At 32.7% G+C, this 16,626-nt stretch overlaps 1 pseudogene; it reads right to left on the bottom strand.

Annotated features, from left to right (window-relative positions):
* Positions 1-16,626, bottom strand: part of LOC125837431 (uncharacterized) — a 78,992-nt pseudogene continuing 62,366 nt past the window's right edge.

The following is a 16,626-nucleotide window of genomic DNA, read 5'->3' as shown; positions in this document are numbered from 1 at the left end:
TTACATTGTGAACAAATCTGTCAATTCATCTTTTGTCTTACAAGGCTTGCGTGCATCTTCTGTTGTATTAAATGAGTACTTCTTACCTCCCATTTCAACTTGTAAAATCTTTTGCTTAGTAGAATCAAAGATTCGACAATATTTGTCTCCAAATAATAATTTAAATCCTTTTTCTATTAACTGACATATACTAAACAAACTTTCATCAATATCAGGAACATAAAGATCATCTAAAATTATTTTTGTACATGAATTTGTTTTAATTGAAACATACCCTTTTTCTTTTGCAGGAATACAATCACCATTCTCAATTCTGAGTTTCATATTTTTCATAGGAATAAACCCTTTAAAAAGATTTCTTTCATATTTCATGCGGTTTGTACAACCACTATCAATCATCCAAAAGTTAAATTTTATGGTTGAAAAATAAGTTGCCACAAATAAGTGGTCTTCTTCTTCAATAGTGGCTTGGACAATTGTTTCATCTTTTTAAAATTTGCTTTTACAAATCACAGCTTCATGACTAAGTTGTTTGCGAATCTTGCACTGTGCATCTGGTTTCTTCCAACATTTGTATTGAGGATGTCCATCTTTGCCACAATGCTGACAAGGTGGATAAGTTTTCATAAAATTACTCTTGCTTTGAGTTTTGTGGTTGGCTGCTAGTGCTCCTTCAGTCATACCATCTTGCCTCATAAGCCTACTTTGTTCCTCTGCCTGCAAAGAATTTAACAATTATGTCAAGGTAATTTAGGACAGATCTTGTGTGTTTTAAAGGTAGTTATACATTCTTCATATCTTTCGGGCACTGTAACAAGAATTTTTTCAACAATTTTTGTATCTTTAAATTCAGCACCTAGTAATCTATCTTGTTGACAATACCAAGCAATCTATCAGCATATTCCTTAAGTGTTTCTGACTCTTTCATTCTCTGCAATTCGAATTCCCATCAAATTTAATACTTTCATTCCTCGTATTCTTTCATGTCCAACATATTCTTTCTTCAGATAATACCAAATTTCATTTGGTGAAGTGAGAGTCATGATTTTTGTGAAAACAATTGTCGAAATAGCAGCAAACAAAATTGATTTTGCTTTGAACTTAATGGTTTTCTTTTCCTTGTGACTCTTGATTTGGGCAATGGTGAGATTCTTTCACGGCGGATTAATTTCATAATCCTCTTTCACTGCTTCCAAAGGTCAAGAGCCTCTAAGTAGGTTTCCATTCTTACAACCCATAGTTGATAATTCACCATCAAAAATAGGAGGAGCCATTCGTGAAAAACTATTTTTGGAATCCACTTTTCTACTCACAGGTCCCTCAAGAAGAAGGCTATAGATACCAATTGTTGGTTTTTTTAATAAAGAAATTAAGAAAATAACAGAAAGACTTTGAGAGAAAAAATATTGTCAAAGGGAATTATTTTTTTAATAATTAAGAGACGTATATTCATAGATATAATTTCTAACTAGAAATAGAAAAATATGCTACTAACTTATAGATAAAATTTAAATAACAAATAAAAGAACTAACTGCTTTATTTCTGCAATATCCTGAGACATATTCTCAACATATACCTATAAAAAAGTAAAGTTGCTCATGTTTCAGTGACAATCGTAATTATTAAAAAACTAAAAAATAAAAGGTAAATGATTTGCCTTTCAGTGACTTTCTTACAAAAGTTTTAAAATGGATAAACAATCATTTGACCTTTCAATAAAATTAAGGACAAGTTGTTGAAAGCCAAAGGATTCATCCATTTTGTTTAAACGAAAAAATAAGTGGCTTTTTTATGTATTTTAATTTAAAGAAGTGATAACTCTGCATTCTAGAAAATGTTACATATCATGAGAAAATAAAAAATATCTTATATGTACAAGTCTATGTAGTTAAAAAAAAAATTCTGAATTAAGTGTGTCGTTGCTAATTGATACCATTTCATGGAGATAGATAAGAAGAGAAAAGAATGCAGCAACTATAGTCTTTGTCTAAGTAAATACTATGTCGAGAAAAGTTTAAAATAACGTTCAAAGCTGCCACATCTATGCAAGGACTAGTGAGAAAAAATGCATGTTACGTATAAGTTTAATATATATATATATATATATATATATATATATATATATATATATAAAACACAAATTTGTAATACACTTATAGGAATAATAAAATTAGCTAAAGGGTAGTTTCCAAGAGAATTCAATGTTCTTCGATATCCAATTGAATTTAAGTATAGTTAAGAAAATTATTGCCAGTGTTGGTGACTTATTCACTTAATTAATATAGTAAAATTACTTCTACAACCTTGTTTGATTGGATTTATATATCATTTCAGATTCTTGACAGCATCCTTTATGAGATTAAGAGAATCTTCGCAATCATCAAGCAATTGTTGTGGATGAGGAATATCATTTTCATCAACACATACCACAATGATCAGCTTATTGGTATAGCTTTGGAAATTGATCATCAATGCCTAAAATTACAAATATTAGAAATTAGAATCTCATAAATAATATGAATTTAACATTTAATGTAACTTATAAATATTAGTCCCTTCGTTCACTTTTTACTTGTCACACTTTCACTTGGCATACCCATTAAGAAAATAATTATTGATATAGGTATTTTACCAAACTATCCCTATTCAAGGATGTCTTGAAAAATGATTTGAAAAATAAATATTTAATTTGAGGGTAAAACATCGAATTTTTTTTTATCTTTTCTTCATATGTCAAACGTGACAAGTAAAAATGAAAATTTATTTTAGGAATAAGTGACAAGTAAAAAGTGAACGGAGGGAGTAAAAGTTAAAAAGTGACACAACAAGTGTACTTTAACAAATTATAGCATATATTTATCTTATTGTCAAGATCAACTTATGGAATTAGAGTTCCACACATTCATTTATGCTAATTCGGGTCTTGAATCTAGCTCACATTTTAAAAGCTAGTTTAAATAGTACATAATTATTCAAATCTTATAAGGAACACAATTTTTTTGATTCATATACCCATATGGAACATCCCCCTCCTCTTGATGCCCGGATCCGAACATTATTTATTTGGGGTTCCGCTATCAAGTTTGATGAGTGAGTCATCCCACCCCCACATCTAGATTTGAACCTTTTTATTGAGGATCCACAGTCTAATATGATGAGTACATATTCATGAATTAAGAGTATTTTTATCCCCACAACTATTTGAACTATTTGATGCGTATTTTCTAGGAGGGGCATGCGGGTGGGGACATTGAGTTGACTCTAATACCAACGTCAAATTAGGATTTAAACTTAACTCATACACACAAAAAAACTAGCTTAAAGAAAGGAAAATTACCCAAATCTTATAAAGAGCCAAGATTTTATTCATTCACCAATGTGTAACATTTCATTCATCAATTTAACTTGTTATGATTAAAAAAAAAAAACTATGTACGCTCGTTCCAACTTCCTCAATTAAACTTTGGGGGGTGAAAAAGAAGATCAAATTTTATTTATCTTGTACTCCTTTTAAGTTTATTTAGAGCATGTTTGACATTACTACTAAAACTATTTTTTCTAAAAAGACTTTTTCAAAATGACTTTCCAAAAAAAGTGTTTTTGGAAAAGAAAAAAACAATTTGTGTTTGACTAATTCATTTAAAAAGTGTTTTTGATAAGTAAATCGTGTTTGACTAATCTTTTCTAAAAAAGTATTTTTGAGAGTCAAATTATGAAAAAATGGTTCGTATCAATGTACTTTTAATATTAAGATGATTTTATAGAGAAAAACTATTTTAAATATCTATTAGAAAAAAATTAATTAACTTTTTATTTTAAATAAATTAAAATGTACATATTCAAATTTTCAATCAATATTATAAATAAATAAATAAAATATTAATATAATATTACCATGATGGCTTAAATATAATTCAAAATATCAAGAAACATAAATTTAAATATCATTCCACAAATTAAACCACTATATACGAAAAATTCAGCACAAAAATAAATAAAGTCATTGATATTTTTAATCTTATAAAAATATTGTTGTTACTTTTATTTCTGATTCAGTAAAATAAACTTAAAATAATATATAAAAATAAAAAATAATAATATAATAATAATATATAAACATAAAATAAAAATAAAAATCTTGAATGAAACTTAACAAAGGTATGCGAAATGCTAATTAATTATTGGTAATTACGTATAGATAGAAGGAATATTTTAGTCTTTAAAAAATAATTTTCTGCTTTTGCTTCTGCTTTTATTAAGAAACATAAATTTTTAGCTTCTTTCCAATAGCAAAAAAACTGCTTCTGCTTCCATTTAAAAGCTAATAATTCGTCAAACTCTTAATTTTTTTTAAAAAAGTATTTTTCGCAAAATAAAAAACATTGTTTGCCTCCCAACAGCAATGACAAACAAGCTCTTAGTCCCTATATACTAAGAATCTTTTTTCTTGTCCATTTTAATAAATTATAAGAGTTCTATTATGTTTTCCGCATATCTAAAGGTGAATCCAGAATTTTTAGAACATAAGTGCACCACTAAAATAATAGGAAAAAGGGAAAAGTGTCTGAAAAATATTTCAACTTTGGCCGAAATTGTTGTTATGATACCAAACTTTGGAAAGGACCTTTTACCCCTGTACTATTTAATAGTGTATTTTAAAGGTATATATGTGCCTGCGTGGACATCATAAATATTACATCATTTTAAATAGTAATGTGTCCACGTGGGCACATATATACCTTTAAAATACACTATTAAATAGTGCATGGGGGGGGGGGGGGGGGTAAGAGATCCTTCATAAAATTTGGTATCGTAACAGCAATTTCGACCAAAGTTAAAATATTTTTCAGACCCTTTTCCCTAGGAAAAAATATACTAAAAGGAAATTGATCTCTTGTAGATCAGGAATAACATTTTCATCAACGAATACGACAATGATCATCATGATATAACTTTTGAAATTTATCATCATAGCCTAATACTACAATTATTGGAAATCCGAATCTCAATATTATATGAATATACCACTTAAAGATAATTAAAATTATAACAAATATTTGTTTTATTGTTTAAATTAAATTATGGAATTAGAGTTACAGCACATTACCTATTATTAAGGTCATTTATATTAAATTAGTTCTTCGATATAATTTACACCTCAAAAGCTAGTACAAAGAAAAGACTATTGTGCAATCTTTTCAATCATAGACCAGGGTCACCCCCCCGCCCCCTTCCCCAAATCTGGATCCATACATTCTTTATCTCATGTTTCACTATCCAATTCGATGCGTGCAACATTTCCTACCTCCTTCACACTCAGATTCAAACATTCTTTATTTTGGGTTTCATTGTCTAGTCTGATACATGCAACATTTCCTAGCCCGCCCTTCATGCCCGAATCTCAACATTCTTTATCTAAGGTTCCTCGGTTTCAGTCTGATACATGCATACACATTCATGGACCGAGAGTATTTCTACCCCCTACAAATGTCTTATTTCTGGGGGAGGGGGGAACTTGGCTTTGTTACCCTATAAAATTAAATTATGTCTTCAACATAATTTATATCCCAAAAATTAGCTCAAAGAAAGGAGAATTATACAAACCTTATAAGTAAGCTCATAATTCTATTCATTCACCGTGTGGGACATTCTATATATATATATATATTATCTTGTAGACATTGAAATTTTGTGAGACTCTATAAGACGTGTTCAATTCGAATTGGGACTCTAGAAGGTGTGTTAAGTTTCAATTAGAATTCTTGGAGGTTAACTATATAAAGGGTACTAAATTCCCTTAAAAGGCATCTCAAATATTCCGCAAATTCATGAAATATTCAAATAGAGGTCAAATCTAAATCATTCCTAGTTCGAGAAATACGCCACCAACGACCCTCGAATCATGGATGAATCTTAGGAGAGTAGAATCAAGATAAGAACAGAATTGTACCCGCTATCTTGATGAATAAAATTATGTTTCTTCATTTTTTTTGTGATTGTAATTTATTTTATGTCACTTTAAAATTTGTTACAAGCAGATCCATTTAAATTGTGATAATATAAGAAAAAATTATGTACTCTCTTTTTAATTTCTTCAATCAAATATGGGAAGTGAAAGATTGATTTTTCTTATTTTGTAATCCCTCTGTTTTAGTTTATTTCACCCCTATACTAAAACTATTTTTTTTTTCTAATCTATTTTAATAATAATAAATTAAAAGAGTTTTATTGTGTTTTTGGCATATTCAAAGACGAATCTAAAATTTCTAAAGAATGAATGCACCACTTAAAAATTAAGAAAAAAAATATAATAACTGGAAAATGATTATTTGTCCTCTAGGTAAAGAACTGATAGTCATTTTGTTATTTTTGTGTTTTTTGATTATTTTACCCATTTCCATAGTTTCATTATGGTATTTACAATCTGGGGATAGATGACATGGTTCCCAAGGTTGTTAGATATGATTTGAATGACTGATTCTTTTGGAATTTGAAATGGTTGGCCAAAGATAATATTTAATAAAGACAAGCTCAAAATAAGATTCGGGCAATTCCATCAATTCTGGAATATGATTTTTTGATTAGTTGAACATTTTCTATTATTTTGTTTTATTTTATTTTCTATCCCTTCCTAGGAGCTTTAACCTTTTTGCTTCATCAGTGACTCGAACTTACTACCTGAAGGTTAGAAGTGAGAGATGATTACCACCCAAGCAACTTCCTCTTATCAATTAGTTGGACATTTGATTTGGATCTTGAGGCTTTCAACTGAGATTTGAGTTGTTGGATGAAAAATTGGAAATATCTAACTTAAGAGATTACTTCAATTAATATTTGATACAGAAGACCTCATATCGGTGATTTCGTGATTCCAATAGGTCTGGCTGTCATCTGATGTGGTTCGCAATTAGAATAGTACTTTAGAAACTCTGTTGATGTCATAATTGCCATATGGGGTTGCAATTGCAATATCTAAATTTTGATGGATGAGGTAATGTTGCAATTGTTAAAGTTTGGACTCGCAATTGGGACACGCAAAAATATCGCAATTGCCATATTGTACTCGCAAAGGTCACAATCGATATTTTCGTTATCGCAATTGTGCTGTCACTTAAGTATTCTAATGAATTTTTTAATGTTATTTCATTCGTTGGGATTTGATTTAAGGTGTTTGAGAGTTTGGTGTTTTGGTGATTTTCTAAGGGTTTTTAATGGGTTCTTTTGGGAGGTATGTTTTGTTGTCTCATGTATTTAGGTTAGTCAAAAATACAGAAACAGAAAAAAGATGAAATAAACAGAATGTTTTTAATTCGAGTCCACAGAAATCACTGTGTTTCCTTAAGAAATTTAATCTCCTCACTGTACCCGAGGTTGCAGATTAATTTCTCCCAAGATAAAACAGATTAACCTGTTAGAGAAGTAGCCGTATCTCAAACTTCAATAACTTCAGCGAACGCAAGAACAGCAACAAGAGCACACACAGACTTAGTCGATCGACAATTTTGATTATGTAAGAAAATGTATGTAGAGAGGAAAAAATTTCAGTGTTTGAAAAAAGGAAAAGACCTCTTATTTATAGCCATTTACAGCAAGGAACGCGTCTGTTCAAACAAATTTGTTCATACCCATTTTTTTCAGAACGTTGTGTCTTTTGGGAAAAGTAATGACTTTTCAGAAGGAACAAATCCTTTCAAACGAATTTACCGTTACGCGCGAATTTCAAATAATTCGTTGAGCCAAATTAATTATGTTATTTAACTAACATTCTGAATTAATTTATAAGAGAAAAAAATGAATTAACAAGATTGATTAAATAAATTTTGTCCAAAAATATTATCAATCAATCACATCATTTGCCAAATCCAAATCTGAAGCCGAAGCCGAGGCCGAGCGAGCGACGACGACGATGCGAGGGGGCATCTTCTTCTTAACCCTTTAAGAACTAAATGAAGTGTTTCCTAATATAAGGACAACAATTTCCTTTTTTCTACCAATATGGTAAAAATGACTTTTTATTTGCACTTTGCAATGACTTTTCATTTTCCCTCCAAAATTGGTTCCCTCACTTTCATTGGTTCCTCCACTTTCCATTTTCTCTTTTTATTTCTCATTCACACCTTGTTAAACCCAACAATCCCCCACATGAATGGGGAATGGCTATAGTTAAAACATATGCATGAAAAATTTGTGTGTCTTGTAAGTAAGGGTTAATCGCATCTGGATAAGTTGGTTTCCCTTTAAACTTTCTGTAGTGAACATATATCGGATATACTCAGTTAATCAGTAGATTTGATATCTTTGAACCGTCGAGCTTTGGTGTATACCTAGACAACATAAGTCACACAATCAATCCTTGAACTGTTTTTGGTTCTCATTGTTTTGTTCATTTCAGCCATGAACACGTCTCGGTTAATAAGTTCTTAGAGAACTGGCCTTACCGAATTCTCCTTCAAGCGGCTTACACTTCACACTTACATTGGTGGTTTCTAACTGTGTTATCTCGTAGATACACTATTTGATATACCCTGTATCAAACTTAGAAACCATTAAAAAGTCCTTATGCCTTTATCCTGGTTACTAAACATTGTCTCATCATGAGAATGGACCATAAAATAAGTTTTGACAATGTTGAACCGTCATCTATGACTTTGTTTGATCTAATTGAACCTAGATCTTGGGATCTCCACTCTTCTAGGTAGAGTTACCGCCACGATGACTTGTTCTCGGCCATAGTCCCATTCCCATCGATGATCTCTCAACTCCCTCTCTAGTTAGGCCTTTTGTAAGTGGATCCGACACATTATCCTTTGACTTTACATAGTCAATTGTGATAATTCCACTAGATAGTAGTTGTCTAACAAAGTTATGTCTTCGTCTTATGTGACGAGACTTCCCGTAATACATAACGCTTCCAGCATTTCCTATTGCAGCTTGACTATCCCAGTGTATGCATATAGGGGCCATTGGTTTGGGCCAAAACGAAATATCTTCTAAGAAATTCCAGAGCCATTCAGTTTCTTCACCTTCCTTGTCTAAGGCGGTGAATTCAGACTCCATTGTAGAGTGAGCTATACATGTTTGTTTGGATGATTTCCAAGATATTGCTCCTCCACCAATAGTGAAAACATATCCGCTTGTGGATTTCGTTTCAGTTGACCCAGTAATCCAATTTGCATCACTATATCCTTCAAGAACTGCTGGATATTTGTTGTAATGCAAAGCATAGTTTTGAGTGTTTTCTAAGTACCCCAAAACTCTCTTCATTGCCAATCAATGATTTTGATTGGTATTACTTTTGTATCGACTCAGTTTACTTATAGCGCATGCTATGTCTGGTCAAGTACAATTCATGACATACATCAAACTTCTCAATACTCTAGCATAATTCAATTGAGATTGACTTTCACCTTTATTCTTAGCAAGATTAAGGTTCACATCAATTGGGGTCTTTGCCTTTTTGAAATTCAAATACTTGAACTTTTCAAGTACCTTTTGAATATAATGAGATCGAGACAATGCTAGACCGTTAGGAGTTCTGTGAATCTTAATTCCCAATATCAAATCGGCTACTCCTAGATCTTTCATATCAAACTTACTAGCGAGCATATACTTAGTAGCTTTTACATTGGCAATGCCCTTGGTCATTATCAACATGTCATCCACATATAGGCATACAATGACTTCCTGAATCAGAGTGTCTTTAATGTAAACACATTTATCATACTCATTGATCTTAAATCCATTTGACAACATGGTTTGATCAAACTTTGCATGCCATTGTTTTGGTGCTTGTTTTAGTCCATAAAGTGACTTAACAAGTTTGCATACTTTCTTTTCTTTACAGGGAAATACGAAGCCCTCAGAGTTGATCCATGTAAATCTCTTCCTCCAGCTCTCCATTTAAGAAGGCGATTTTCACATCCATTTGATGGATTTCAAGACCGTATACTGCAGCTAGGAAAATTAACATCCGAATTGATGTAATCCTAGTCACTGGCGAGTATGTGTCAAAATAATCAAGACTTTTTTTCTGTCTAAAGCCTTTGACAATAAGTCTTGCTTTATATTTGTCAATAGTTCCATCATCTTTCATCTTCTTTTTGAAGATCCACTTTGAACCCAAGGGTTTGTTCCCTGGAGGAAGATCAACCAACTCCCAAGTATGATTGCTTAAGATTGATTCAATCTCACTATTGACGGCCTCCTTCCAAGAGGTTGAGTCGCTAGACAACATTGCTTCCTTGAATGTTTGAGGCTCACTTTCAAGAAGGAATGTTACAAAATCAGATCCAAATGAAGTAGTTGTCCTTTGACGTTTATTGTGCCTTGGACTCTCTTCATTGGTTTCATTCTCTTTCGGTTCTTCTCGAGGTTGTTTAGACCCCCCCCCCCCACTAGATGACTCAAGTCTATTTTATACGGATAAATCTGTTCAAAAAATTCAGCATTATCTGATTCCATTATCGTATTATCATGAATATCTGGATGTTCGAACTTATGAACCAAAAATCGACATGCCTTACTATTTGTGGCATATCTAATGAATACACAATCAACAGTCTTAGGCCCTATTTTCACCCTCTTAGGTATAGGAACCTGGACTTTGGCTAGACACTCGCACACTTTGAAATGTTTCAAGTTGGGTTTTCTACCTTTCCATTTCTCATATGGAATAATATGTGTCTTCGTGTGAGGCACTCTATTGAGTATTCGATTTGCTGTAAGGATAGCTTCCCCCAACAAGTTTTGTGGTAAACCTGAACTTATAAGTAAGTCATTCATCATTTCCTTTAAAGTTTGGTTTTTCCTTTCCGCAATTCCATTAGATTGAGGCGAGTAAGGTGCAGTAGTTTGATGGATGATTCCATTTTCCAAACATATTTATGCAAATGGAGATTCATATTCTCTACCTCTATCACTTCTGATCATTTTGATCTTTCTATCCAACTGATTTTCAACTTCAGTTTTATATTGCCTAAACACATCTATTGTTTCATCCTTACCATTTAGCAAATAGACATAACAATATCTAGTGCAATCGTCAATAAAAGTTATAAAATACTTGTTCCCACCACGTGTTGGTGTTGACTTCATGTCACAAATGTCCGTGTGAATCAGTTCTAAGGGATATGAATTCCTTTCAACAGGCTTATATGGATGCTTAACATACTTAGATTCAACGCAAACTTGACATTTTGATTTATTGCATTCAAATTTAGGCAAAACATTTAAGTTAATCAGTTTTCGCAAGGTTTTGTTATTAAAGTGTCCCAACCGTTCATGCCATAAACATTTAGACTCAAGGAAGTAAGAAGAAGCAGAATCTTTATTCATATCAACTGTAAATAACATTATGTTTAAAGAGGCCCTCAGTGAGGTAACCTTTTCCTACATATATTTCATTCTTACTCACTACAACTTTATGAGAAACAAATACACATTTGAATCTGTTTTTAGTCAGAACTGGTATAAAACTAAGTTCTTTCGCAATTTCGAAACATATGAGACCCTGTTTAAAGTCACCACCTTGCCTGATGTCATCTTTAAGAGGACCTTGCTTGTTCCTTCCACCTTTGCAACAACGGAGTTTGCCATAAACAACTTCTCATCTGCTGGTGTTGGAGTGTATGATGCAAATAATTCTTTGTTGGCACAAACATGGCATGAGGCGCCAGAATCTATCCACCATTCTCTTAGATTTCCAACCAAGTTGTATTCTGAAAGCATTACACAGAGATCGTCCATCTCTCCTTTGGATTCAGCCAACTTTGCTTGATCCTTTTTCTTGTCCTTCTTGGGACCCCGACATTCAGTAGCCTTATGACCACGTTTGCCACAATTGAAGCAGTTTCCATTGAATTTCTTCTTAGGAGGATTGCTCTTTGGACCAGATGCTTTCTTTCTTTTCTTTGATTTTGTGGGATCTTCTTCAACAATATTTACTCCAAATATTGTTGAATTACCACGTGACCTCTTTTCTGCGGCCTTGTTATCCTCTTCGATTCTCAGCCTTACCATGAGATCTTCAACAGTCATCTCCTTGCATTTATGTTTCAAGTAGTTTTTGAAGTCCTTCCACAATGGAGGTAACTTCTCAATAATGACAGCCACTTGAAAAGCATCATTCACAACCAATCCTACATTAAAGATTATGTGAGTATTAAGAATAAACATAACATTTCCAACATAGGTATTAAATAAATTTATACCTTCCTCAAGGAGATCATGATTTATGACTTGCAATTCTTGAACTTGGGTGACGACGGTCTTACTGTCTATTATCTTATAGTCTAGAAACTTTGCCACAATGAACTTCTTCATTCCGACATCCTCTGTTTTGTACTTCTTTTCTAAAGCATCTTAGAGTTCTTTTGAGGTTTTGACATTACTTTACACATTGTATAGATCATCCTGCAGGCCACTCAGAATATAATTTTTACACAAAAAATCAGAATGTGTCCATGCTTTTGTTACCAAAAATCGTTCTTCAGGCGGAGTTTCATCCGACATAACAGGAACGTTCTCATTAATGAACCTCTGCAGACTCAACGTAGTTAGATAGAAGAACATCTTTTGTTGTCATCTCTTAAAGTCGAGTCCAGAAAACTGTACAGGTTTCTCAGCCGGTGCTAGGGCAACAGTTGAACGATTGTGTGCAACCGATGTTGTTGCAGCGCTTACTGTTCCAGCATTTACTTGACTTATATTAGTCATTTTTTTGTCACAAATGGTGGACAATTTTAGTATGTGAAATACTAACAGGAAAGAATAAATCCTTACACAGACTATTTCTGATTTAACGATAACATTTTTATGTTCTTTTCATCGTTAATCGAATGAATTTTAAAAATTCAAATAGAGTAGAAAACCATAAAGGTTTTAATCTGTAGAAACCTCAAATACAGAAACTTTAGATTTCTTAAGATTGTTATCTCCTGTATTCAGATTAGTCAAAAATACAGAAACAGAAAAAAGATGAAATAGACAGAATGTTTTTAATCTGAGTCCACGGAAACCACTGTGTTTCCTTAAGAAATTTAATCCCCTCACTGTACCCGAGGTTGCAGATTAATTCCTCCCAAGATAAAACGGATTAACCTGCTAGAGAAGTAGCGGTACCTCAAACTTCAATAACGTCAGCGAACGCAAGAACATCAACAAGAGCACACATAAACTTAGTTGATTGATAATTTTGATTATGTAAGAAAATGTATGCAGAGAGGAAAATTTTCAGTGTTTGAAGAAAGGAAAATACCTCTTATTTATAGTCATTTATAGCAAGGAACGCGTCTGTTCAGACAAATCTGTTCATACCCATTTTTTCCAAAATGTTGTGTCTTTTGGGAGAAGTAACGACTTTTCGGAAGGAACAAATTCTTTCAAACGAATTTACCGTTACGCGCGAATTTCAAATAATTTGTTGTGCCAAATTAATTATGTTATTTAACTAACATTCTGAATTAATTTATAAGAGAAAAGAAAATGAATTAACAAGATTGATTAAATAAATTTTGTCCAAAAATATTATCAATCAATCACATCATTTGCCAAATCCAAATCCGAAGCCGAAGCCGAGGCTGAGCGAGCGATAAATTTTGTCCAAAAATATTATCAATCAATCACCGAAGCCGAGGCAGAGCAAGCGACGACGATGGCGCGAGGGGACATCTTCTTCTTAACCTTTTAAGAACTAAAGGAAGTGTTCCCTAATATAAAGACAACAATTTCCTTTCTTCTACCAATATGATAAAAATGACTTTTCATTTGCACTTTGCAATGACTTTTCATTTTCCCTCCAAAATTGGTTCCCTCAATTTCATTGGTTCCTCCGCTTTCTATTTTCTCTTTTTATTTCCCATTCACTCCAAATCCAAATCCAAATCCGAAGCCGAAGCCAAGGCAGAGCGAGCGATAAATTCCATATAGGTGAAATAACGAGCACCTATGTAGGTAGTAGTGTTATGTTAAGGGTTAATAGATTTACTATTTGGGTTGATTAATGAAAGATGGCTTATGTGATATGATATGTGTAGAAGTCAAATATTGATTGCCTTCTTATTTATGGCTTTTATGTATGTTGAGTGCATGTTTGGTCATTTGATGGGTTGTACGCTATGATAAAGACCAAATGACTAAAAACTACTTAGAAAGAAGAAGTCGAGGAATTCTAACATCTAATTAAATGGAGTTCAAATGAACCCTTGGACTCTTACTAGCTCCGCCCCTTATCTAAATTATATAAATTTAGAAATACTTTTTATTTACATATTAAATACAAAACAATATATAAAACCCATTTTTCCCTTTATAATTAACCACCAATCAAAAACGCATGAAGAAGTCGAGGGGATTAACATCTATTATATATATATAAAATTCATTTTAATCATGCATTAACAGTGTAATTTTCCATTGAATGGAGTTCAAATGAACCCTTGGATCTTTACTAGCTCCACCCCTTATTTAGAAATACTTTTCACTTATTTGACCCTTTTTTTTCCTAAAATATATTTTTCGAAATTGGTTTCCTTTCATATCTAACACACAGCCAAAGAGTAAAATGCCTGAACAATAGAGTGGATCAATACTCACACTTGGCTGCCCATAAGTACTTGGAGCAAAATAAGTAATGGGGTTGCCACAGAACCCAATTTCTTCCTGTGGTCCAACCAAGTTGGTGAAGCATATTGTTGAATTTGAGAACCCTCTGAAAGTCACTGTTCTAGCTACCTATTATATCAATCAATGAGCTACTGAGAATATTCATTATTTTTTGAGTACTTGGTCACCCAAAATAATATTTTAACAGTTCAAATTTAATACGTTAATAAGGATTATTATTTTTTACCCCCTCGCCTACGAACTCTCATTTCTTTACTATTTTGGTGACTCGAACTCACAACTATTGAAAGTATGAGGTACTTACCATCCAAACAACTCCCTCTTGTTAATATATTACTCATAAGTAGAATAATATATTACTCATAAGTAGAATAATATGGTAAATGATATATTATATATATAATCGGTTAAATTACAAAACATATACACTATTTGTTGATTTTTTTTTATAGGAAATTAAATGTAACTCAAATATGCGATGTACGTACCTTGATTAGTAATTCGGCCATGGTCAAAGTGAACAAAGCTTCAAACGATCTCTTCTTGCGATCGACTGCCGCTTTTGATTCTTTCACATAGTCTAAAGGATCATCCCGCAGTGCAATCTTCAATGGTAACAATGCATAACCGAACCAATTTCCCCAACCTCGCTTCCCTTTGCTTCCGTTCTCCATCATATCGGCTAGCTCCTAAATATGTTTCATTCATGGCATGCCATATTATTTTATATTATTTATAATAATAATACTAATAATAATAATAATAATAACAACAATATTTTTTAAACCATAATTTGTGTGGCATTATTCATATTTTGAGAATCAAATGAGTAATTATTGAAGATAGGCGTATGAATGAATTAATTGGAGATTAAGTAATTAGTTGTAATTAGTTTTTTGGAGTTAATTAAGTGTAACTACTTTCAGTTAGTTAGTTAGAATAGTAGTTAGTTACTGTAGCTTGCATAAATAGAGGATTATTCCTCATTGTAAAGTCAGTTTGTGAGTAATACAAAATTCCAGAAACTTCCCAATTCTTCTCTCCATACTCTGTATATTTCATCATGGTATCAGAGTCCTGAATCAATGATTGTTTGATTCAACTTGAGAACTCGATACTGAGAATCTCCATTAACGTGAATCAGAAGCTCCATTCTCATTCTGCAATGCCAGGAGAAGAAGAGGCACCACCTGTTATTGATATTCAAGAAACTCTCGAGCAAATTGAGCAGAAGAGGAATCATTCTCTTTACCTACATCCATCAGACACTCCTGGATGTGTACTGACCTCTGTTCAGTTGACTGGATCGGAGAACTACTCACTATGAAGTAGATCGATGTTGATCAATCTCAGGGCGAAGAATAAACTGAAATTTATGCTTGGAACATGTAGAAGGGCTGATTATGCATTCGAGTTAGAAGAGCAATGGGAGAAGTACAATGCTTTTGTGCTTGCATGGATCATGAATGCAGTTTCAAAGGAATTGCTAAGTGGAATTGCCTATGCTTCAGATGCTGCAACAGTTTGGGCAGATCTGAAAGAACGATTTGACAAAGTAGATGGATCTAGGATATATCATCTGCATAGAGAAGTTTGCAGAATTCATCAAGGTAATCAATCTGTTTCAGCTTATTTTACTAAGTTGCAACTATTATGGGATGAATTTGATGCTCTTGTACCACCTCCCTCTTGCAATTGTGATAAATCTAAAACTTACGTGGATCATATGCAATACTTGCGTTTGTTTGCCTTCCTAATGGGACTGACTGAGATGTATGGTCATGCAAGGAGTCAGATCGTAATGATGAACCTCTTACCTAGTGTCAATAAGGCGTATACAATGATAGTTTCAGATGAGAGTCAAAGAAAAACATCTGGAATGCATATAGGAGGAAATACAGTTGAAGGCACATAGTGCAGGAAAAGGAAATTATGGTTCGAGAAACACACGGATTGACAGTGATAACAATGATTATGGAAGGAGGAACTATAACAGTAAGAAG

Source organism: Solanum verrucosum, unplaced genomic scaffold, assembly GCF_900185275.1.
Source record: "Solanum verrucosum unplaced genomic scaffold, falcon-dt-bn FXZP01000147.1, whole genome shotgun sequence".
NCBI lineage: Eukaryota > Viridiplantae > Streptophyta > Magnoliopsida > Solanales > Solanaceae > Solanum > Solanum verrucosum.
The sequence above is the reverse complement of the archived record's forward strand: the minus strand, read 5'-3'. Positions and strand labels throughout refer to the sequence as shown.